Genomic DNA, 25,541 nt, shown 5'->3' with positions numbered 1-25,541 from the left:
GTTTTCACGAGCCCTCCGGGGGATTCTGATATAGCTAAAGTTTGAGGAGCACCACCATTATTTCTACATGTTGTGTGTTCTTTATGTGTGATTCAGTTGGTCTATAAATATCTGAAAATCTTATACTGGTCCACCCCAGTATAAGGTCTCCCCTCGAAAATGTAAAAAGTGAACTAAGGTGCAATTCCAAGTGCACAGGTCCCCTGTAGGCCCATCCCTTGCTGCCGATTTGTAGGGCAGCTAAATGATTTCCCCATTCAATGTAGTCACTCTGTGACATAAAAGACAAGCGGTTCACCTTGAGGGCCCTTGTATTCTCTGCTTCTGTGGGAAGGGAGCTGTAACTGCAGAGCTTGGCTGGGATACATGGCAGTCATGCTAAGGGAACACAGTAGGATTTATTCCGCACACCTTGCCCTAAATCACATTTGCTGTGCCCGAGTTCTGTATGCCTGTGATCTAAGTGCACATGGGAATACAGACACTCATTTAACAGCCCCTACTACGTGCAAGTCACAGTTCTAGGCCCTTTATATGGATTAAGTCATTTAATCCTTACAAGAAACTCTAAAGTAGGTACAAATACTAGCCTCATTTTACAGACGAGGAAGCTGAGACACGGAGAAGCCAAGTCACTTGCCCGAGGCCACACAGAGCTGGGCTCTACCGGGCAGTCTGGTTCCAGAACCTGTGCTCCTAGCCCCTCACCGTACGCCTCTAGGTTGGCAATACCAGAAGCTAGATGAAGGTTCTTGCTAGCAACTAAATCCTGGTTTTGTGCTTTCACCGCCCCACCTCTAAAAAATTACAAGGGCTCAAGTTCAGATATGTAGGAGCGTGTGTAATCTACAGTCTAAGGTGAGAAAATAAGGCCTTCTCTCTGTGAAATGAGGCCATTAGTGGACATGTAGCTGAGTGTTAAACAAATGAGCACATCTAGGTCCATGCCTGGCACTGAGAGGGCTCTCCCAAGAGCAGAGCTAGCCGTTATTACATACCTGATGAATGAAGAACATTTCACACTTAAAGGGAATAAAAGCCTCGTATCCAGAGTTGCCGTACTGTTGCTGCGCCATTATAACTCAACCTTCTGAGCGTCTCCATGACCCTGATAGATGTGCTCTTAAATCTGCTGTAGCTGGATTATTTGCTGAGACATTTTCCTGTGCATGCATGTGCCAGGATGAGTGGGATACTATGTTTTTTGAAAATGTCTGAGGGGCACCAGCTGTCAAAGTCCTCCTTCCTCACATCTCCTCACGGGCCCCAACCCTGAGGTTCAGGAGACACTTCATTGTATCACATTTGGCTGAAATATTTTGAGTCCTTTCCTTCATACACACAAAGACACACACACACACACACACACACACACACGAGTTGATGTCCCAGGGATACCTAGGAGACTGTTTTCACAGAACTCTAACCATATGCTAATTTTTTGTTTTGATGCTTTGGGATTGATGAAGAGCAAAATGTCTTGAATGGTTCTAAACACTGAGAGTGTGTTTTCGTCCATTCTTCTCTAAGCTTGGCCCAGTGAATTTTGATTAAAAGAACCCCTAACTACAAAAAAAATTCCAAAATATGAGAAGTTACTTTGGAGGAGAGAAGAACCAAGAGGAATTTAAAGACAAGAGGGAGTTAAAAGAAAGACTTTGGGGGCAAGCTTCAGAATAGGCTAGAAAAGGAGTGGTATTGAAAGCATGCATATGTGTAATATTTAGTGCATTGTTTGTTCCCATGAACAGTCTAATAAATCTCCCTTAGAGTGATTACAAAATATGTCAAGAGAAAAAGATTGCCAAATAAGATGGTGCTAAGTCACAGGGCTGAACCCAATTATAGCAAGGGTATATTTTCCATCCATTCTCTAAGGCGACCATGCCACGCTGGGTGGGGAGTTGTAAACTATTTAGTGATCTGCCAACCCTGCCGATCTACTGCTGGGACCCCCTGGGACCACAGACCAGAGAAAGCAGACATGCTGTTAACCCCTTTACCACCAGCTCATAGGAGGGAGGCTTGGAAAATGGGAACCTTACTGAAGTTTGAGAGGGAAGGTTTCTTAACTCTCAGTACCAGAACTGCTGTGAGATTCACCTGCTTTGAATTTCCGAAGGGAAGGTGGGTAGAACATGTGTCACTCTTGCTTCTCAGTGGCAGGGAGATGCTGGGTGAAAAAGCAGCCAGAGAAGGGGTGTTGGCTGAGGCCACCCACCTGGCAGGGGGAGTCTACTGGGATTCTACTGTGGGATAAGAGGTGAGAGGATAATGAGAGGTATGGGAAAGGAGAATGGAGACTCCCTCCTGGGACTTTTGGGATTACTCAGTTCTGATCTTGGTGGTTCTTATGCCTACACGTCAAGTACACACACATTCTACTCCTGGCTGTCCACAGGGCCACGGGCAGACACACTACACGTGCTACTTGGACATCTACCTGTACAGGGTTTTAGAATGCCTTGATTTACTTTCCTAAAGGAGCCCCACTCAGGACAGCAGAGGCATTAGTAGGTGACCTTAGATTATATTCACAGGGGAAAATGGAAGCCAGAGATCGAAGCTCTGCTTTTTTTTTTTTTGGTTTATACTCACTTTAAATTTCTGCACTGAAAAAGAAAAGCAACGTGAAAACGATGACAAGTTAGTTTACAGTGACTTCATCTTTGCCTTTAAATTAATCTTTGCTCTTAGGGGCAGAAGGGGGAGAGGAAGAGAGGAAGACATCATGGCATGATCAGTGAGACGGCGACCAAGACACCTCAGTCCACGAAATGGACAATCTCAATCCCTGTAAGCGTATCATTAGAGACCCTCAGAAAAGAAAAGGAGAGGGAAATGACATAAAGTCATAGTCCTGACCCTTAATATAGTCTGAATCTGTCATGTGAATCAGCACATGATCCACGTTTCTATAACTATGTATAGGTTTTGGATTATTCACTCAACACACATTCAATAAGTACTCATCAAATCCACTGTGTTGTCAAAACAGGATAATTTCCCTGAATTTAGGGTGTTCACGCTTACCCATGGAAAATCACATAAGAGATCTGACGTCCAAAACAAAGGGGCTCTTCTAACAATGCCGAGCGCTCTAGTAAAGCCTAATCCGATGTCAGTCTTGATCACAACATGTTTCTTATTACTGTATTTGCCGCCAAAGAGGCCAAAGTGAATGTTAAATTGAGATTCGTTCTAGGGCTCTGAACATACTGTTTAAATTGTTAGATTTTTTTCTCTCATCACCCTTCAGGCTAAGAATGATGACAGTCATAGTAACTAGTCTGCTAAGCACTCTCGGTATAGTTTTCAAAATTTACTCAATACAAGACTCTGTGGACATGGTTAAATCATTATTCCCGTTTTATAGCTGGAGCAATTGAGGCCTAAAGAGTCTAGACCAGGGCAGCTTTAGAACGTTTGGGGAAGAATGAAGAATTGTCAGCCCACCTGGTTCAAATGACCGGCCTTGATGTGACTGAACTGTGGGATGGCCACATTTGGGGATCTGGGGTCCATTAAGAGAGACCAGAAATAATCCAAACAGCCAAACTTCATCTTTAGGCAGCAACGGAACGTGGCAATGTTAACAGGTAATGAAGGGGATGGGTTTTGAACTTACTGAATTTTCTTACTCTCCATCCAGCCTCTTTAGTTGCCAGATGAAACTTCTAAAACCGCCTTACCAAGAAAAAAGACCGGGGGGCATAATGGAATCCAGTAATAGGAAGTTTTGACTTCAAGTCTGGCTTTTGCTGCCTAGGTAGGAGTGTCGGAGACCCTAGGAATGTCACTCTGCTTCTTCATGTCTCAGATTTTTCAGTAAAAAAAGGAGGTTGGTCTAGCTAATCTCCACGGACAATTTGGTTCTAACATGACATGATTCGAAGATGAGTGACACCCACAAAGTATACAATCAGATCCTCAGTGAGAGAAAGTTAACTTCATAAATACCAACTTGAGATTTATTACAGCTGCTTGAAGTATGCTTTTGCAACACACTGAAGTTCTTTTTAGGTCAGTGACAGATCTGATAGTAGATGAAACCCAGAAAGAAAACCACAGGATAGGGAAAATAGGTTTACTGGAAAAAAAAAAAAAAAAAGATTCCCTTCTCTGAGTGATTTCCCGTGCTGGGGAGGCACTGGCTCTTATAATCCCCTTCTGCCAGAGCCTGGGACAAAGCCAGTGTGGGCTGCTGGTCACGACAGGCCAGAGTCTAATTTCCTCTCTGCCTCTCCTTGGCACACTCAGATCTTCCTCAGAAGACAGCAGGGGCACCTTGTAGAGGAGAGTACAGAAGGGAACTGGGAGGAAGGAAGTGTCTGCTCCTGAGTGGTAATTGACATAGGAAAAATACCTGTGGGTTCAGAAGAGCTTTTCCATACCTTCCAGCTCTTTTTGTATTTGTTTCTCGTTGAAAAAGGGGAGAGAGAAGGCAGGAGGGCCATTAAGGCAGGGCAATTAACACCTCAAGCTGTCCCCCAGCAAGCTCAGCTGTGCCGGGAGGCTCAGAGGAGGTGGGGGGTCCCCAGGGGGGATCAGTCTGATGGCACCACCTTTATCAGCTGCCTTCCTTTCCTTATCTCACCTTCCCGCCCCCTCCTTCTGCCACTCCCAAATAAGCTGCATACATGGGAACAGTTTAAAAGGGGAGCTTATTGGTTTGCCTTTCTAACCTATATCATTTGCCCCCAAATATCACCTTCAAAGTGATGCTAAATCAAAATTGCTTTAAAATGCTTTCAAGGAATATCTGGTTTTCTTGCCCGAATGAAGCGTTTCCTTCACTGAGTCCCCTCCAAATTCCAGGCCTCGATCAGGGTCTATATGCTGCCACTGTAAGTGGGTAGGAACGGACTGGCAAGGTATCCTCACCCGGGACACAAGAAAGCACCTTGAAGTGGATGGATCTGGTCTCTGCAGTTCATCAATTACGCTAGCTCCCTCGGTGTTATGTTCTGTCTCTGCATGATCTCACTCTCACCCACTCTCTTTCCTCTTCTTTTAATAGAAGTGTATTACATCAGAACATCAGTCGCAAGTTGGGGATTGTTACTGTGATTCATTTGTAGTGCAGCCAAAAGCAAGTTAGTCATGCCTTAATAAGTGGACAGAAATATCATTCTGCCTTTGAAACATAACGTGTTCGGAGGACACCAAGTTTAAGCTGTGGATATAGCTAAACAAGTGACTATCCACACGCTTCCTTTACACACAGGTGCCTGGTGTCATGCTGACCTGCTCCAGTGACAAAAAACCCAGATGGTTACCTTTGTCAGTACTGCAGTGCCAGTGCAGGTCTGGGAGAGTGGAACGTTTCTGTTTCTCTCCTTGCTTTACCAGGGGGTAAACACTGTTTTGCGGGAGCTGACACTAAAAGCCCCACATTGTAATTCCCCAAACAGGTTGTTTGTCTTTGCAGCCTTGACTGAAAAGACATTGCAGCTTTGGATTTGAAGCAAACAAATCTGCCATTTTCCAAACAAAATATAGTAATGACGAAGGAAAAGGCAATTGCAATATCTCATTGCAACTTTTGCCTGATTCCACGTTGGTCTGGATGAGACAGAACGCAATGAACCACAGGTTCAATACTCTCTTTTTTCCCGTAGTCTGGGAGAAAATTTGGCTTGCTCTTGATTACCAAAAAAAATTCCTTGATATGAAGACTCCTGGAAATCTGTAAAGTTAAACTTTCTGATTAGAGTGGTTATTTTTGAATCCTGCTGTCCTCACTTGACTTTCATGGTCAAGCTTAAACTCTGCTTGAGCAAGTTTGTGGGTCATGAGTTTTGCTAGGTAACTAAGAGAAGAGGATGCTCTCAGAAATGGAAAAATATTAAAGCTGACTGGCTAAGAGGCAAAGAGAAGTCCCAAGGAGCCGAATGCCTGGGGAACTGCCAACAACCGTTTTAAGATTTGGTCAGGAGACCACAAATAACTATGCAAGGGGACAGAAAAAATTAAAAAAAGGATACCGAGGACGTCTAGGTCTGGAGAACAACTGTGAACCTAAGTGGGAAAAGCACTGGATCAGGAGTCAGAAGACTTCAGTTTGAGTCCTTGTTCTGGGTCTTGCTGGCCACATGAGTTAGAGATAAATAAAGAATGAACTTTGGAAAACACATACCATGCCACTTCCCTGCCCTAAAGTCTCCGGTGGCTCCTCATCGTGCTGAGAGCAAAAACCCAAGTCCTGACTGTAGCCAACAAGATGATCCATTGCCCCTGGCACTTTCTACGGATTCATATCTCACTGCGCCCTAGTCACACTGCCTGTCTTTGCCATGAGTCTGCCTGGGATGTCTTTCCTTCAGATAGCCTTACTTCCTTCGCTTCCCTGCTCAAATGTAATCACCTTCCCTGACTCCACCCCCAAGTTAAAAAATAGCATCCCTCGTCATCACCATCATCTTTGCTTGGTTTAAGTTTTTCATGGCACCAATTACGATATGGCATTACATTATATGTAATATATACGTATTTGTTTCTGTATTCTGCTGTCCCCACTAGAATATGTTTTACCATGCCGGAGTGTTTGTCTCTTTGGTCTACTTCTACATCTCCATTATGTAGCTCCTGAAACATATACTCAATAGTTATGGAGTAAACACGTGACTATAATAATCTTGTGAGTGAATGGATTTTAGTCTGTCTCATGGGCACGATGAGGGCCAATGAGGTGATAGATGTGCATGCATACTGTAAACTCTAGAGGGCTACACAAATGTAGTTCTTATTCAGCAGGGAAGCATGGAGTGGTTAGTATCTTGCAGCTGTCCAGACACAACCCTACAACTGATTCCTGATTCTCCTGGAGTCCGTGATCTTTCCCACGATTTGGCAACATCTTGTGCTGTAGTGGGAGGGACATGGGTTATGAGGTCAGAATGCCACCAGTTCAAATCCTGCTGCTCAGTGCTAGCTTTCAGGGCATAGATAGCTGCCCCTATCTCCTTACCACTTCAGTACCCACCAGCCCTGTTTCCAGCCTGATGTGGAAATAATGAAGCACTAACGTACCATGTCAATCCCAAGCAGCCTGGATCAATGACTCAAAACAGTTTGTGTATAAATCGCCCAGCTCCCTTGGCCCCAAGGTGGGCTGACTCTGCAACATGTGTTCCTCATTGGCTCCTGGAGTTGCCCAGTGGGATTAGGCTCCAGTTGCCCACAGAGTAACCGGCTTGACAATGTCCCCATAACTTACTTCTTCCCTTCCCCGTCTCTTGTTGCCATTATCTTATCAGTGCTTCCTGGGGTCTTCCACATATACTGCTTGCATCAGTTCCTTGACTCTGCGTCAACTTTAGGGGGAAACCAAACTAAGACAGTTACTTCAGGCATTTAATTCAGTTTCATTATCTGTAAAATGGGGCTAAACCTGACCTCATAGGGTCATTATGAAGATCAAGTGTGATAACATAAAAAAGGTGTGTGGTCTGGCATTTAATATTGGGTTAAACCATATGAAATTTCCACTTCTATAGGTAAAAGAGTGGTTCAGTATTGGCAATTTTATGTGGATCACCCAACCTTCAGCGAGGGTCTGTTCTTTCCCCTTTTAGCCCCTCCTCCTTTCCAAGAGTCCTGCCAGAACTCCCCGGGGGGGAGGGGGTCACAGACAATTTTATTTGGTTTCCAAGGACCAGTTTGGTGGTACCAGGACAGGCTTTTAGGAAAAAGACAACAGTTTGGGGCTAGAATATCCACTCATTCCCTTTTCCACGAGCAAAACTGAGACTTGCAGATACCGTGGCCATGAGTCCCTGCATGCAACCGGAATGCACACTTTTAGCAGTTTTCAGCTTAAGGGAAGAAAATGCTATATAACCCACATCCCTGAACTATTTGGAACTGCAAATAATTGATAACAATATTAAATCTACAAAATTATGAACAAGCGTCTTCATCAGACGAGATCTTTGGCAATTTTTTTTCCTTCAAAGGATTCACTAAGTTTGTAATGGGCACGGAGCAAGGGAAAAGTTCCGCCTAATGACATGGCGGCGGCACTCCTGAGTGGTGGACCATGAGCTTTATAAGAGCAAGTACTTGATTTAATTCATAAAAGAGTGTGTTACCTGATAGTGCATGTTTTTCCTGGAAATGGTATTTTTTCTGTTTCCCAAACTACTGACCTTACAAAGCTGCTGACCTTACAAATCACAGGAGTGTCTCAGCTGCTGCCCTCCTTTTCCAGATCTGAAAAGAAGTCTTACAGAGCAAATGGTCAAGGCCACGATAGTTTCTGTGATTCAGCTTGCTAGGGCCTTGACCTTTCTGGGAGGTGCCAATGTCGGTGGCCTCGTGTGGCGTGGAGAAGACAGACTGCCTGGACTCAGTTGCCAGCTGTGGCTCTTAGTAGATATGTGATCCTGAACACTAAGCTGTTACTTAATAGCTCTTTCTGTGCCTCAGCTTCCTCATCGGTAAAATGGGGTCAATCATAGTACCTATCTCCTTAGGATTGTTGGAGGATAAGTGAGAAATTGAATGGAAACTGCTCGATATAGTCTCTGACACACAAGTGCTACCCAGTAAAGGTTTGTTAGCAGAAAAACCAAAATGAACAAACAAAAAAACCCCTTTCTATCCTCTGTTTTGCCTTGTCCCCCTTAATTTTTTTCTTTTACCCATAGAACTTCCTCAGTGTTTCTTGAAAAGTATCTTCAATGAGATGTAAAGGTGACAGATTTTTGCTCCCATCTTTACTAGAGACCAAAGGGTAAATGGGGTTAATAGCACGCATCAATACACATAATTGAAGAGACGAGCTGGACTGTATGTGTTTACAAGTTGCACTCCCTAATTCCAGGATAAGCTCCCAGCCTGAAACCATTCCACCTTTTTCAGGTTAGCTTCCCAGTTAGATTACCGTGCACATGCGACTAGGAAGGGGACTATGGTGTGGGCGAAAGAAGGAAACTAAAAGGTGTTAACTGCCTATGAAGGGTTGGGCTTTGTGCAGAGAACGCTGCATCTATCATCTCATTCAACCCTCACAGCAGTTCAGAGAGGTCAGTGTTACATTGCATTTACAGGTGAGGAAACTGAGCCTCAAGGAACTTAACTTGCCCACAGTCACAAATTTAGTAAGTGGATCAGCCGAGATTTAAATCTTGGGCTCATAAGATTGTCTCCCAGTGGGGTTTTTTTGGCACAGTAAAGACCTTACCCCTTCACCTCTGTGCTTTGGCCATTTGGATATTGATAAACTTGTTTTGGGGTGTTAGGCTTAAGCATGGTCAAGCCACAGAATGACATGGTTAGGGGCAGTTATGAGTTAAAAGTGGTGATGACGTAGCAAAATCAAGGGGTCAAACGTGACAAAGCAGCCTAGAGGAAGCAGCGAGACGCTGACCTGTACTGAACAGTGAGACCCAGCAAATGCCAGCTATCTCTGATAGAGACCTCAGAGAGAAGCTACAATCTCATTACTAGTGACAAGCACATGCCACTAGCTGGAGGTGCCGAAAACAGACGTATGAGGACAAGCCTTTCATCGGTCCAGATAGCATCCTTTGCATCTTGTGTGTTTTCTATGTGACTCTCCCCCCCACCCCCCATACACACACGCAGAAGGAAAAAGAAAAAAATACGTTATAGAACATGTTTGTGAAAAGGGCCGGCAATTTGGGGGTTTATTGCAAAACATGAGATTTAAGTTGGGGGTGTACAGGATTTGGCTATCAGTCCGCCACAAAGGCAGTTTAACGTTAGAATATAAATGCTCCATGAGGGCAGGGACTCTGTTTCACTCCGTACTGTATGGTACATAGAGGAAGCCCGACAAAGCCGTGCTGATTGAACCTTCAGTGTTTGTTCCTTCTTGCTGATTTATATTTTCTCTGGTGACATTGAATGATACTTCATTTGTACCCAAAGGCTACTGTTCTACCTGCATATAATTTCCATCTTAAATAAACAGATGACATTGAATTTAGTCCTGTCACTTACACACTGCAGACAAATGGCTGACCTCATTAGACAGACGGATATGGTTAGAATACAACGTAAAAAAATGTAAGAGCAGAGAAACAATTGAGGTAGGAGATTGGGTAATTATTTGTTAAAAAATGATTGGGTAATTATGTGTTAAAAATAATTATGTGTTATGCTTAATTATAGAGTCGTTTGAATTTTTTCTAGTGTTTTTGTTTGTTGGAGGGAAAAGGTTTTTTTTAAATGCAGAAAAGTTTAGAGAGTAACATAAGAACTCCCATGTACCTATATCCAGTGTCATGTCTGTTTGAAGCTTCTGGCCCTGGTGTTAATGCTGTCCGTGCAGGTGACCGTATAATTTATCATGCAAACTGGAACACTTTTGAGAGTGCAGGAGGGCACTGGTAATTTCACAGGAATACCAGGTATAGAGTGGGATGTTCTCCCTATGTATGGGGGTCTCAGAGGGGGTAAGCACTGACGCGATTTCATCCATTTATGCCTCACAATGGGCATGAGATGGCAGTCCTTTGGTTTGCAGACCCATCACTGCTGATGGAACCTAGACCATTGCAGGTGATGCTCTCCTGTCATCAGACAGGCCTCTGGGAAAGGAATCTGGAGAAACTCCTTGCGTCTCTGTCTACTTCCAACCACACCTACCTTCCCACCGTTGCAGCTTCTTTCCATGTCAAGGCTCTGATGTTTTGCAAGATTCAGCTCTCACATAGCCTAGTTCTGTTCACTCCTGCGGAGGTGGAGTGCATCCGTAGTACCCTTGGAACATTCCATCTTCCTGCCCTGAGCACACTGGCCTTGCTGGAATTGACAGATAGCTTCCCCTTGGTTGTCTTACTGACATGTGGCTTCGTCCAGCCAGGAGCCGAGGTTGCTTTCCACGTCCAAAGGTGTCACTCTGGGTGATTCTATCTTGCTTTAAGGCCGACAGTGGCGCTCAGACTTGGCTGATGAAATTTTTCAAGGCTCGCAGTTGTGAAGACTGTGATGGGTCGCAGGCAGGTGGGAGGCCAGAGCATTTTTGCTTCGTTGGGAGTTAGAGGTCACACAGAAAAAGTCTTAGGCATTTCATCACCAGTTAAAGCAGTGAACCATCTACTCAACATGTACTAGGTGTCTACACTATGCTGGGCATTAATATAAGCCCTGGGGAGATAAAGAATATTGACATGGTTTTACCCTCAGTAAACTTAGAGTATTGTAGAGGGGCTTCAGGCAGATTGTCAGAATCGGTTAGCACAGGCGAACCATAGAGTGAAGTAAAGTGCTACAGTTCTATAATAGGAGTAAAGGGGGAGTACACGGAGTCTAGTATGTTGGGGTGTGTGTGTGTGTGCGTGTGTGTGTGTGTGTGTGTAGCAGTGGGGGGTACAATGAAATACAAAGTTGGAGAGGAGACGGGCCAGATGAGGGAGAATTTTCACATTCAACAAATACGTATTGGTAACTATTAGTAAATCTTACATCAAGCCATGTGAACAAGATAGGTATGGCTCTGCCCTCACAGAGCATTCAAACTATGGGAGATACAGACAAGCAAAGAGGCAATTACAAAATCTGCATGGAGTCCCAAGATGGGAGAAATACTGGATATTAAGGGAAGGGCACCTACACCAACCTTGCTGGCACCAGGGAAGTCTTCTTGAGGAAGTGACTTCTAAATTAGCACTTGAAGAATGAGAAGAAATTAACCACAGGCAGAGGCTTGGCATGGGTTCTGGAACTGGTGGGGAGAGTATATCAGGTGGAGGCTACAGCACGGGCAATCTTGAGGCACAAAACGGATGTCGGGGAAAAAGAAGTGATTCAGGCTGGTCCGGGAACTGAGAGGAAAGGTCCAAACCACACGAAGCCTCGTCTGCTGAACCTGGAAGACAGGCTTTGTCCTGTCGGCACTTGGGAGCCAGCGAAGGGTTTCAAACAGAATGAGGTGATCAGAACTGTGTCTTAGGAAGATCACTCTGTCTGCAACATGGTAGCTGGAATGGGAAAACTGGAGAGTGGAGGTGGGGAACTGGACTAAAATATTAATGCAGTAACTAGTTCACTGGTGAAATGAAGATCTGAACCATAGTGAGCAGTCATACTGGCTTGAAGGAGGCAGAAGGTTGATGTCTCCACCTTTTTACAGATTTGGACAGCTTAGCCCAGGGAGTAAGTCAGGTAGTAGAAGCCGATGACAACTTTTAAATCTGCAGTACTGATTAAACACTTGAACTGCATTTCCTAGGTTTGGGTCTTAATGTGTCGTCTATCAACTGCATGTTTATAGATGTGCAGGTCTAGCCGACGTGTGGCCTTTCACTTTTCTGTGTGTATGATTGTAAAGTGCAGTCATAGACCATACAAGTGCGGAAGTTCTTGGCCAGTTGCTTCAAGTTCCTCTGTAGCAGATGTGGTTGGCACCTTGTTCATATCCTCCAGCCCTTAGCTCTTGCGAACATACCTACCTAACCTTGAATCCCAGTACCCACCCCTCTTTGTCAGAGAGCCCACTTTGCCATCTGCTTGGCAGGCCAAAAGTTCTGGGGAATTAACATCCCCTGGGAGCAGACCTCAAGCAATGACAGATGGGAGTTGGCATAGAAATACCCAGCTCCCTCCCCATGGGTGGGATTACTTATGGGTGAGTGTGTTTTTGGTTTTTTTTTTTGCGGTACACGGGCCTCTCACTGCTGTGGCCTCTCCTGTTGCGGAGCACAGGCTCCGGACGCGCAGGCTCAGCGGCCATGGCTCACGGGCCCAGCCGCTCCGCGGCACGTGGGATCTTCCCGTACCGGGGCACGAACCCTCGTCCCCTGCATCGGCAGGCGGACTCTCAACCACTGCGCCACCAGGGAAGCCCGTGAGTGTGTTTTAAACTGGTTCCCAGAGCTTCCCCAGTGGGTTGTGCTCTAGTTGCCCACAGCCTTCGTCTGCTTGATCACATACCCTTTGAGGCTCCTTCCCCTTTGTCTCACTGCCCTGCATCCCTTCTGGTTGCCCTTCAACTCCCAAATAAACTACCTTTACTTGATTTCTTATTTTAAGGTCTGCTTCTGGGGAAACCCAAACTAACATGTCTAATAACACTCAAAGCCTCTGGAATTAGAGTTTCCAAGTCTCCTCAAAATACTAAAGCATTCTAAAACCAACCCTCCAGTCTCTTGTGTATTCAAGTAATGGTTATGTCAAAACTCAACCCTTAGGGAGTAAATTTATGATCTTTTGAGCTTCTCTCCATATTGTCTTTTGATGGTGGACACATTTCTTTGATGTTGCCAACTTGCATGCAGTAGGTATGCAGCAAATACTTCTCAAGTGGCTCTGATATGTTCATGAATGTAAATGTCCGGATGCTGCCAACAGCACTTCTCCCTCATTTGGGGCAGAGTTCATTCTCTTCATCAAGGTTTATAGCTAATCACATGTTGGGTCCAGGGTATATGGTGACAAGAATGCACGGTAACCCCTCAAGAAAGGATTAGGCCTACATCCTGCCAGGAATGAACTATGAGATGACATGATCTCTCATCTTTCTTGCTGATGGTAAAGGAAGCAGGCATTTCTTTGGCTTTCCTTTATTTGAAAAAAAAAAAAAAAAACCACTCAGAGACACAAGTTAGCAGCCTCTTTGCATGCTTCTGGAACATCTCAGCAGGTAAGGTCTCAGGCTTCAGTGTTCTCTGTTGACAGCAAGTGCTGGAATGTCACCCGTGTTGGATGAGAGTCCCTATCTTTACATTTCTGGATTTCTGCTGTCATGGTGGTAGGTGTGTGGGAGAGACAGCTGATGTGTTCACTGGATTCCTTCCCAGGCAGTGATGTGCCCAGGGAGTATGTGCTGCCAGTACAGGTGTTGAAAGTCTCCATGATGGTGGTGTGTCAGATGTCAGTAAAACTGAGCCGATTTGCCTGCCAAGATTCAGACTGCTTTTCTTCATGTCGGTCCTCACCACTGTTGGATGCTCTGCTGGGATGGTGGTCTAACGCTTCCGCCTTATTAACAGGGTCACTGAATAGAACGTGTATGTGTGTACAGTGTTCATTATTGAGGTATAACATGTATATAGGAAAGTGCACAAATCTTAAGTGTACAGCTCAATGAATTTTATATGTACGTACCTATATAAACATTGCCTGGATCAAGACACAGAACATCTACTGCACCCGGAAGGCCCCCTTGTGTCCTTTCTGGTCAATACCCCTACAACCCCCAGGGGAAGGTTATTCTGACTTCTATCAACATTGATTAGCTTTGCTTATTCTTGAGTTTGCAATAAATGGAATCATGCAGTATGTATGGCTGACCCTTGAACAACACAGGTTGGAACTGTGTGGGTCCACTTAACATTCGGGGTTTTTTTCAGTAAGTATATTCTACAGTACTACATGATCTGTGGTTGGTTGAATCTGTGGATGTAGAACCACGAATCTGGGGGGCCAACCTGTAAAGTTATATATGGATTTTCAATCGTGCGGAGGGTCGGCATCCCTAACCCCTGTGTTGTTCAAAGGTCAGCTGTACTCTTTTGTGTCTGCCTTCTTTTACTCGGCCCGTGGCCTCTGAGATTCATCCCAGTTGTGTTTATCTATAGCTTGTATTTTAATTCTTGCTGCATAGTATTTCATCGCATGAACATACCACAGTGTATTTTTTCATTCTCTTATCGGTGGACGTTTTGGGTTGTTATCAATAAAACCGCGATGGGCGTTCTTGTACAAGTTCTTTTGTGGACATCTGTACTCATTTCTCTCAGGTATATGCAGTGGTGTGTTGGTAAATGTGTAACAGTAAGTTCTCTAACAAAAATAGCTCTGACTTGTACGATTTGTAAATACCGCCACCATGACCAATTTCAAGCTACCAAGGGGATGTGGGTTAGGAAGAGATGTGCCCAGTCAGCTTTCAGGAGCCAGTGGGAGCCAGTCTCAGCATACCACTGGGTACAGAGACCAGGAGTGGAATTTCAGAATCAGAGAGTAGGCATATATTTGGTTTAAGTTTTCCAAAGTGATTGTACAATTTTACATTCCCGCCATCAATGTATGAGGGTTCCAGTTGCCCCATACCCTCGGCAACACTTGGTATTATCAGTCTTTAAATTTTTTACCATTCTGGTGGGTGTGTACTGGTACGTCATTTTGGTTGAATGTGCACTTCCATGATGCCTGAAGCTTAGCGCCTTTGCATATGCTCATGAGCCATCTGGCTATCCTCTTTTCCAAAGTGCCTGTCCAAGCTGTTTGTCCCTTTGGTTATTGGGTTGTTGGGTCTTTTCTTTATTGATTTTTAAGAGAATATGTAAGTTCAAGACAAGTGGGGCTGGCTTGTAAGGAAAGCCAAAAAGAAGAGCTCCAGAGGCAGCCTGACATGCTGAAAAGAGCCTGACATTGGGGCCACACAGACTTGTGATCGCATCCAGCCAAGCTGGTGACTAGCTGGTAGCGTTCAGCATATGCCCTTCTTGAGCTTCTTGAGCTTCCACATCATCAAAATGGGCTTACTATCTAGAGTGCTGTTGGTTTCTGAATGGGACAATGTAGATGGGGTGCCTGGCAGAGGAACACGTCACAGGTTCTTAGTACATGTTGGAGCCTCGCCCCATGTCAATCAGAATCACCTGTGAGCTTCTAGTCACGAGGCACATGATGGTTTTAACGCCTAGAAATCCCACATTCGCCCTGGCTGGCTAGTGGTGTCTTGTCATAATGCTACCGCCTGTCTCACGATGTGAGGGCTTTATTCTTTGTGAGAAGTAGCATTTCTCTTTTTGTGGGAGGCACGATGGCAAGGTTTCCTAAGCGTGATATTTTGCAGTGCCTTATTTGATGTGAGGCAGGAAGGATCTGCAGGGCACTTTCTAGAGCCATGCTCTCTGTTTAGGGGGAGAAGCTGCTGCAGAGCAGGACTAATAAGAAAGTGAGGCTGCTTCGGAAAGCGCTGCCGAGCGAGCAGCCTAGCTGTGGTCCCCAGCCCTCCCTTCTGGGAGTTTGGACTTGTGAGGAGCGATGGACTCAGCTCAGGCATCACCCCCTCCAGGAAGCCCGCCCTGGAAATGCAGACAAGGTCCTCTCTGGTCCCCTGCGTGTGGACACATCTGTCTCATCACCTGCCGTATTATAAGGACATCTTCTTTCAGCTCTCTGAGTCCTATTCTTTGTTACATCCCCACTCCCAGCACAGTGTAGGCACACAGTACTTAAGGCAGAAACGTTCCGGACAAGCCAACACACTCTTGCCCAAATCGCCTTGGCATCACCAGCATGCTTTAAACAGCTTCCACTTGCATGGCCTAAAGCCTAGTTAAGTACTGAGAAGTGATCAAGCAAAAGAACTAGGTAGTTCTCAAATACTCGGGGGGGTGGGGTGGGGTGGGGGGGAAAGCAAAACAAACGAAAAGGCCAACAGACAAGCAAGAGGTACCAGAACACGTGGGGAATGATGATTGCTACAATGAGTATATGTACTTTTATGTCTGAAAGTAAAGATGCTGTGACAGTTTAAACACAGAACAGCCCTGTAGTGCTTTTCCAGCCCAGCCCTCAAGGGAATACACAGGCAGTTATTAATATAGGCAGTTCTAGAAAGAATAGGACATTGGAATTTGGAATAAGGAGATTTTAAAATTCTGAGTCTATTATTTCCTCTCCCCTTTGCCATGCTGAAGTAGCTTTATCAGAATCAATATAAACCAGCCTGCAGATCTCAAAATTAGTTCGGGTTCATTTAAGAAATGGATGAGCCTAGGCATTACTCTGTTACCTTGTAAATAACATAGCTAGTAGAAAGCTGCGACATAAACACAGAAGTGTGCCTGTAGATGTCACCTTAGTGTTTTCCATCTCACATTAACCACTTAAATCATTGTTACACTCTGTAATGTGCTTATTATATGTTATGAGGTGCTTCTGCACTATTATAATGGATATCGGCGAGCTTTGTAACTTCTCTTTGTAAGTTAAGAAAGGGTCAAAAATGTCTTTAATGGGGAAAACAGAAATGCTAAAGAACAGACCATTTTGAGATGGAAACATCTTCATGGTGCTTTGCACACAGCTTTATGAAGAGAGATCCCAGTAGGCAGCAAGCAGCTCTCAGTGGGGAAACCCCAGATTGTTTTTACGAGCTGGAGACTGGTGGCATTGGCGGGTCACCCTGAAAAAGATAAACCACTAGCCACCGGCTACTTCTGACTTGAAGCTCTGAGGGCATGGTGCACGGCCCCAGAAGCCCTTCTGTGGAATCCGGGGGCTCATTAGCAGTGAGCACTGACTGCGGAGGCTCCGTTGCGCCTGCTGGCCTGGTGACCCAGGAGATGTGGTGGTGGCGGTGGTGAGGGCAGGGGGCGGGCAGGAGCAAGCTTTTGGGTGGATTCCAGAAAGCAGCCTCAGCAACCCCAAAGGAAAGACTTGTTCACAGGAAAACGGGAACAGCATCTGCGTGGATTTGGGAGAAAGGTTGGGAGGGGCTTCCAGAATATGCAGAGGGGCCAACGGCAGTAGAAACAAGAAATTTCACCTTGTTCTCAAAGCATTTAGCCTAGCCTCCTGAAGGCTTGTTTGTATAAATCCTTCAAAATTTGGGGTTAACAGAAAGTTGCTGATGTCGTTGGTTTTTTTTTAAATTGAAGTATAGTTGATTTGCAATGTTGTGTTAATTTCTGCCATCATCGTTTTTAGTTTTTAATACATTTATTTATTTATATATTTGTGGCTGCGTTGGGTCTCTGTTGCTGCGCGCGGGCTTTCTCTAGTTGCGGCGAGCGGGGGCTACTCTTCATTGCAGTGCGCGGGCTTCTCATTGGGGTGGCTTCTCTTGTTGTGGAGCATGGGCTCCAGGTGCGTGGGCTTCAGTAGTTGTGGCTCGTGGGCTCAGTAGCTGTGGCGCGCGGGCTCTGGAGCGCAGGCTCAGTAGTTGTGGCGCACGGGCTTAGTTGCTCCGCGGCACGTGGGATCTTCCCGGACCAGGGCTCGAACCCGTGTCCCCTGCATTGGCAGGCGGACCCTCAACCACTGTGCCACCAGGGAAGTCCCTGTCGTTGTTTTTAAATAAGCTGAAGCTGCGTCTGGATGGCACAAACGAACTAAGGTTTTATTTTCATTTAAAAAATATATGTTCAGACAAGCCATGGGAAGACAGCTAGGTTGCAAGGATAATGGGTTTACACGTTTTAACTCAGAGTCTTACAGTTTTACTCAACATAAAACAAATGGAAGAGGAAGGGCTACCTCCCTAATTTATCCTGGCTGCCTCTCTGCTGCCTCCTCGTCATCCTCTGTGGTTCCAGCACGACTGGACTGAAAACCTGTGAGGTTTCCCCTGCACTTCCCGCCTCCTCAGTCGGAGCCAGCTGCTCTCAACCCTGCCCATGGGAACCACCTGTGGAACTCTACAAACTCAGATGCCTGGGCTCCCCCTCACACCTTGCATCATTCATCACATCCTGTGGATTCTGCCTCCAAAATCTCTCAAATCCATCCTCTCGTGCTCCATTTCCATTGCTCCTGATTTGGTTCTAGCCCTTATAATCCATCTGGATGACAGAAACAGGTTCCTAACTCATCTTTTCTGCTTTTAGTCAATCCTCCAAACTGCCACCAGATTTATTTTTCTAGAGCACAAATCCAAACCTGTCATCCCTCTGCTTTAAATCCTCCAATGGCTCCGCTCCGAATGAACGATGGAGCCCGTTTATTTCTTAGATGATGATGGACAACAGCTGCCCCTTATCCTAGGCAGGCGTTCTCTTAGCTTAAAATGTTTTCTTTTTAACTTTTTATTTTAAAGTAATTTAAGACTCACAAGAAGTTGTACATACAGTTCAGAGTTCCCATGTGTCTTACCACTCACCTTCCCCCTAATGATAATATCATACATAACCATAGTACATGATAAAAAGCATGAAACTGACTTGGTACAATCCTATTAACTCAACTACAGGCCTTGTTTGGATTCACCGGTTTCTACGTGCACTCTTTGTGTGTGTGTAATACTATGACATTTTATCACATGAGCTTAATTAATACAGTTTCAAAAGGATCTCTTTTTCTATGTAGCAGTGGTTCTCAAGTCTGGTTGCACATTAGAATTTCCTGGGGGAGTTTTACAAAGTACCCATGACTGGCCCTGCTCTAGGCCATGCTTTAGTCCAGCATTTCTCAGACTTTAATATGTACACAGATCAATTGGGGATCTTGTAACAATACAGATTCAGATCTTGTAGGTCTGGGTGGAGTCTGGATGGAGCCTCGGTGGAGCCTGCTGTCCTAATAAGGTCCCAGGGGATGCTGCTGTTGCTGCTGCTGCTGCCGGTGTGAGGACCACATTTAGAGTGGGCCACCCTGTCGTCAGACCAGTGGAATGAGAATCTATGGGTGTGAGACCTAGGCATGGTACGTTTGAATTCCTCCAGGGATTCTACCATGTAGCCAGGGTTGAGGACCACTGAGATACGTGGTGGAATTCTAAGGCCATGTTACCCTTGGAGATCACACCATCCCAACCTCTCTTTGAACCATTCTAGGTCATTTCAGTCTCCTCTGATGAGCCATTCAGATGCCAAACAACTCTTGGAGTTAAGAAATCCTTGCTTCTATGTAATCCATATTCTTCTAAAATGTAAATGTAGCCAGTGTGAGCTCTCTCAGCTTGCCTCTCACTTCCACTTTAATTTCTTCTCTATACTTGTGCCCATCTTGAGACAAAAGGGAGGAAGAGACTGTCTCTTCACTTTCATACCCAGATTCCAGAGAGATTGTTTCCGGTTTACCACCTAGTCTCTTCATTCCATTGTCAATCAGCCTCCAAGCCCATAGATATTATAATGACAAACGCTCACTTTCTTCAGCACTTGACAAGACTTTCAGCTACTGACCTTGTTTTCTGTCTTGCAGAGAAAACCCCAAGCCATCAGACGGAAATTACCCTCAACTTGCTGCCACCGTATCTCTAAAAATACCAACATCCATTCGTTTCTATCCTCCCCCTCCTGTGAAGATCAAGGCCATGACCCTTCCTCTCTCTAAGATCAATTGCTCCCATTGGGTTCTGGCTTTCCTTTCCTTCTTCCTAGTATTGTTTATCCCCTCTTCTCCCACGGCCTCAAACTTTTTCTACTAGTTCCTTCCCATGAGCTTTGAAATAGGCTTATGTCTTTCCCATATTAAAAAAGGCCTCATTGACCCCGCTTCCCTTCCAACTTCTGCCATAGCTCCCCTTCTTTAAGAAGCTCTTTACATATGCTGTCTCCAACTACACTTGAAAGAGTGATTCACGCTTGCTAACTTCATTTCCTCACCTCCCACTCACTTCTCAAACCACTCCATTCTGGACTGTATCCCAGCACTCAACCAAAAGTCCACAATGACTTCTAAGCAGGTAAATCCAGTGACTACTTTTCAGTCCTCATTTTTTTGAGCTCTCAGCAGATACACACAGTTAAGTCAAAATAGTACTTTAAACATATCTAAGATGGTTAGCCATTTTTGAGATTTTTGTGGGAATCCAATAGGTTCCATTAAGGCATGGGCATGGTTTCTTCACTGCTGCATCCTTGATTATGTGCCTGGCAAACAAAGGTGCTCTATATGTGTGGTTTGACCAAAACCCTCCCTCTCTCCCATGATGAATTCCATGAGACAATTTTCTCCTCTCCTCCTACCTCTCTAGCTGGTTTTCCAGTGTCTATCTAACCGACTTCTCTACCTTTACCTACCTTGTAAATTTGATACTACTCAAGATTCTATCTCTGGCACTTCTGATCTTGTCATATTCATAAACTCTTCTTGGGCAATGAGTTCCATCTCCATGGTTTGGCTTGTCATTTTTATGCTGACCAATCCCCAGTTCACATCAGTGCCTCACCTCTCTTCCAAACTCCATATCTGAATTTCCATCTGCCTCCTGGTGATTTGCAAATACATATTATGGCAATATTTCAACTGGCATATATCCAACAGCTGAATCTTTTCTTCCAAATTTGTTTTTCCACCTGTTTCCTGTTATGGTTAACATCCTTCTCCTCTTTCTGCTTACCCAGGTGGAAACTTCTAAGCCAACTTGACCCTTTTCCCTTTGTTTACTCACAGATCCAGGGAACCTCAAATCCTATTGATACCATCTCCCTATTTTTGGGAGAGTATTTTCAGTCTATATTCTGAAGCACGTTAGTTCCTTGGGTTGTTAATAAGGGTCATCAAAAAAGTAAAAAGTATTCATGATCAAATAAATTTCAGAAATGCTGAACCGGATAGAGTTAAATAGATTTCTTTACAGAGGAGCTTTTAAAAGCCTTTGATATGCTAATGTGCATTCAATATGGGGCTACTACATGCATCGTTTCCCAAAGTTATTTGGTCACAGAAGCCAATTTTCTTTGCCGCATCACAGGAAATTCTTACTAAAGCACATTTTGGAAAATAGTGGTCTAATTTAGCCCCCATCTTTTCTCTTTCTGCAGCTTTTCTTCTCAAAGCCTCTTGCTTACAAACTTAAATAAGTCTCCTGGGTGGAGGAGGGGATCTCCCCTTCTCCAATATCTTGCCTCTCCAACTTAACCTCTATACTTCTTTAAGAGCTGTCGTTATAAAATTTGGGTCATGACTCTCCCCAGAGTATTAGACATCCTGCCCCTTACTTCTGTCCATGTCATCCAAATCCTTACTGATTTTCTGCCTGCTTGCTCTATCAATTACTAACAGAGGAATGTTGAAGTCTCTAGCTATAATAGTGGGTTTGTCTATTTCGCCTTTCAGTTCTATCAGTTCTTGCCTCATGTATTTTAATGCTCTGTTTGTTAGGTGTATGCATGTTTAGGATTGTTATGTCTTCTTGGAGAATAATCCTTTTATCATTTTGTAATGTCCCTCTTTATTCCTGATAATTTTCCTTGTTCTGAAGTCAGCCATATCTTAAATTAATAATAGCTTTCTTTTGCTTAGTGTTAGCATGGTACATCTTTCTCTATCCCTTCATTTTTAACCTATCTGAGTCTTTATATTTAAAGTGGGTTCCTTGTAGGCAACACAGAGTTGGGTCTTGTTTTCTCTTGATCCACTCTGATAGTCACTGCCTTTTAACTGGAATATACCATTCATGTTTTAAGTAACTATTGATATGGTTGGATTAATATCTACCATAGTTGTAAGTATTCTCTGTTTGTTGCATTTGTTCTTTTTCTAAAAAAATTTTAGTGGTTGCCCTAGCACCTACAATATATATCAATACCTAATCTAAGTTCACCTTCAGATAATACTGTAATCCTCATATGTAGTACAGTTGTAACACAGTAGTTCCAATTCCTCCCTCCTGTCCCTAGTGACATGGCTGACATTCATTCTACTTATCCATATGTTATAGTCAATCAATATATTGTTACTATTATTGCTTTAAAGTTATCTTTTGATCAATTAAGAATAAGAAAGCTAAAAAGATTTTACTTTACCTTCATTTATTCCTTCTCTAACACTGTTCTTTATATAGATCGGAGTTTCTGATCTATGTAATTTTCCTTCTGCTGAAGAGAATTTCTTGCAGAACAGGTCTGCAGGCAATGAATTCCGTCAGTTTTTTTTTTGGTCTGAGAAAGTATTTGTATCTCCTTCACTTTGAAGCATAATTTTGTGGAATTACAGAATTTCAGGTTGCTGAGTTTTTTTCCTTTCAACTCATTAAACATTTCATTCCACTATTCCTGCTTGTGTGGTTTTTGATAAGAAGTCTAATGTAGTTCTTATCTTTGTTTCTATATGTAAGGTGTTCCCCCACCCCAATCCCCTGTCTTCTTTCAAGATTTCCTCTGTCTTTGGTTTTCTGTAGTTTGAATATGATATGCCTAAGTGTGCTTTTATGGGTACTCGTCCTCTTTGGTGTTCTCTGAGATACCTGGATCTGTAGTTTGGTGTCTATCATTAATTTTAGAAAATTCTTGGCCATTATTATTTCAAACATTTCTTCTGTTGCATTCTCTCTTCTCCTTCTGACATTTTAATTACGTGTATGTTATTTTGATATTGTCCCACAATTCGTGGATGTTCTGGGGTGTTTTCACTCTTTTGTCTCTTCGTGTTTCAATATGTGAAGTTTCTTTCATCCGGTATTTAAGCTCACTGATTCTTTCCTGGGCTGTGTTGAGTGTACTGATGATGGTCCATCAAAACCATTCTTCATTTCTGCTACAAGTTTTGAGTTCTGGCATTTCCTTTGGATTTATCTGGAGAGTTTCCATCTCTCTGCTAACATTATCTATCTGTTCTTGATGTTGCCTACTTTTTCCATTCAAGTCAACAACATATTAATCATAGTTACTTTAGATTTCTTGTGTGATAATGCTAACATCTGTGTCATATCTGAGTATGGTTCTCATGCTTCTTTTGTCTCTTCAGACTATATATTTTTTTCTTTTTTGCATGCCTTGTAATTTTTCCCCCAAAGCTGGACATGTTGTATCAGTTAGTAGGAACTGAGGTAAATAGAATTTTATAGTAAGGACTTATGTTAACCTAGGACTTTGGATGTATTTAATGTTTGTTGTGGCTATAGGTACCAGAAGCTTCAAATTTCTCTATTGTCATTCTTTTTGTCTCTCCTCTTAACTTTGTCTCTCCTAAGTACTCCTCCTCAGAGAGAGTCTGTGTCTTACAGCTCTTCAGCTATAATCTCCACTATTATTATATTGGAGCCCTGTTGGTGTGGTGGTAAGGTGATGGGAGGGTAAATGGTATATAATCTTTTGAAGAAATCTCAGTCTTTAAGTGGGCCTGTGCCTTGGGGCTATGACCTTCACAGATATTTCTCCAGTGGTATAGTTTTCTTCCCCTGCCTCCTACTCCCTTTCCTGGCTGCTGCACTCCTAATCTGTTTCCTTGAAGCCCTGACACCTGTGGACTCTGCATCCCCAGCTTACGTGAGACAAAAGCTAAAGGGGGCTCCAGTGGGAAGGAGGAACCTAGGATAAAGTTTCAGAATTGTGCTCTGGCAAAAGTCTTTTTCCCTGGAGAGTAGCCCTTCCTTATGGAGAAGACTAGGTGAATTTCAGGAGGATTACTTTTCTTCCACTCCCTGCCAGCAGTACGTCAAGATTACCATTTAAGTGTTTCTACCAGAGACGTGTGCTCCAGGTCAGCAGATTGTTTCCATGCCTTTATGGATTTGGGGATGGCACTTTGCCCTGTGACCTCAGGTCTCTGATGTGCTTGAGAAAAATCATTGATTTTCAGTTCGTCTAGGTTTTTCCTGTTGTAAGGATGGGGATGACAACTTCCAAGCTCTTTACATGTCGAAGCTGAAACCGAAAGCTCCTCCTTACTCTGTTACTGATTGAAATACTACTTCAAGGCCATCTGGCACCAGGGGCCACGCCTTGCTCATCTATTTCTGTATTTCTTGGGGGCAATGTGGTGGAGTTAATTTTTTACTGATGCTTTAGAAGCCAGATGTGTGTTTCCATCTTGATTCCTCTGCTTATTAGTTAAGCTGTACGATGCATCGGTGATTTCTTCGTGAAAAGCAGTGTTGTCGGATAGAGCTTTTCTGATGATGAAAATGTTATCTGTCCTGTCCATTACAGGAACGTGTGGGCTACCGCGCACTTGAAAAGTGGCTAGTGCAAGTGAGGAAATGAATTTCTTATTTTAATTAATTTAAATTTAAATCAGATAGCCACATGTGGCTAGTGGCTTTTGAATTGGACAGTGTAGGTCTAAGGCTTTAGAAGTGTGGACGATGGGTGATCAGATATGCTATTTTAAAATTCTCCTTGAGTAATTCAAACTAAAAATATAGACTGATGTAATATTGCATCATCTGGGAGCACAAGGCCATGTCAACAAAGCTTCTGGTTAGTAAAAGGTAGTCACAGACTGTACAGATACTTTTTATAAAAGGAGACGGTGATTTGGAATGTGTCAACTGGGTGACTAAGGTGGTTAGTCTTCTCCCCTGGGAATCCCCAGGAGGTTGTTCTCTTGCCCCAGACAAACACGTGTGCGTTCAGTGCAGACATTGGGAGGTCTGCGTGGCTTTAGGCACACTGCGCTTTACAAAGTTTGTTTACGCACGTTATATCTCCTTCTGTCTTCCAACACCACGATGGTGATATTGCTGATCGCATTTTATGGGTGAGGAAATGAAGACCCCAGAGAGGATAAATGACTTTTATCACAGACACTTTGATGGTTCACAGCCTCAAACACAGAACTTCGGGGCTCTGAAACAATGCTAATTCCACTATGCCAAAATCAGTACTTACTGAACTTCACTCCGGTTCTACTTTACCTCTCTCTAACAGAACTGACATCGGTCAGTAGTTGAAACTGAACATTAGCTACCAGGGTCCTCCGCATTGACACTTCACCTCTGGCAACCACAGAGCTGGGTTCTTGTCTCAGAAACACAACGTGTCGCTCCTGTTTGTACCTGCTGTGCCTTCTGGTCTGACGTAAGTTATGTTTCTGCAAAGGCAAATGGCAGGTGACCCTGTGTGCGAAGTCTTTGGAAGGAAGGAAGCTTTGGTAATCACATTGATGGTAGTGACAACATCCACACTGCATGTGTGTGGAGTGGGGGGTTATCTCTCTCCCCGCCTCAT

At 44.0% G+C, this 25,541-nt stretch overlaps 1 protein-coding gene across 1 annotated transcript in view; it reads right to left on the bottom strand.

Moving 5' to 3' along the window:
• PTCHD1 (patched domain containing 1) overlaps positions 1 to 25,541 on the bottom strand; it is a 50,002-nt gene that overhangs the window by 13,778 nt on the left and 10,683 nt on the right. The gene's annotated exons all lie outside the window — the stretch shown is intronic.

This window comes from Phocoena phocoena, chromosome X (assembly GCF_963924675.1).
Source record: "Phocoena phocoena chromosome X, mPhoPho1.1, whole genome shotgun sequence".
In the NCBI taxonomy this organism is placed as follows: Eukaryota; Metazoa; Chordata; class Mammalia; order Artiodactyla; family Phocoenidae; genus Phocoena; species Phocoena phocoena.
This window is presented reverse-complemented; position numbering and strand designations above follow the sequence as displayed.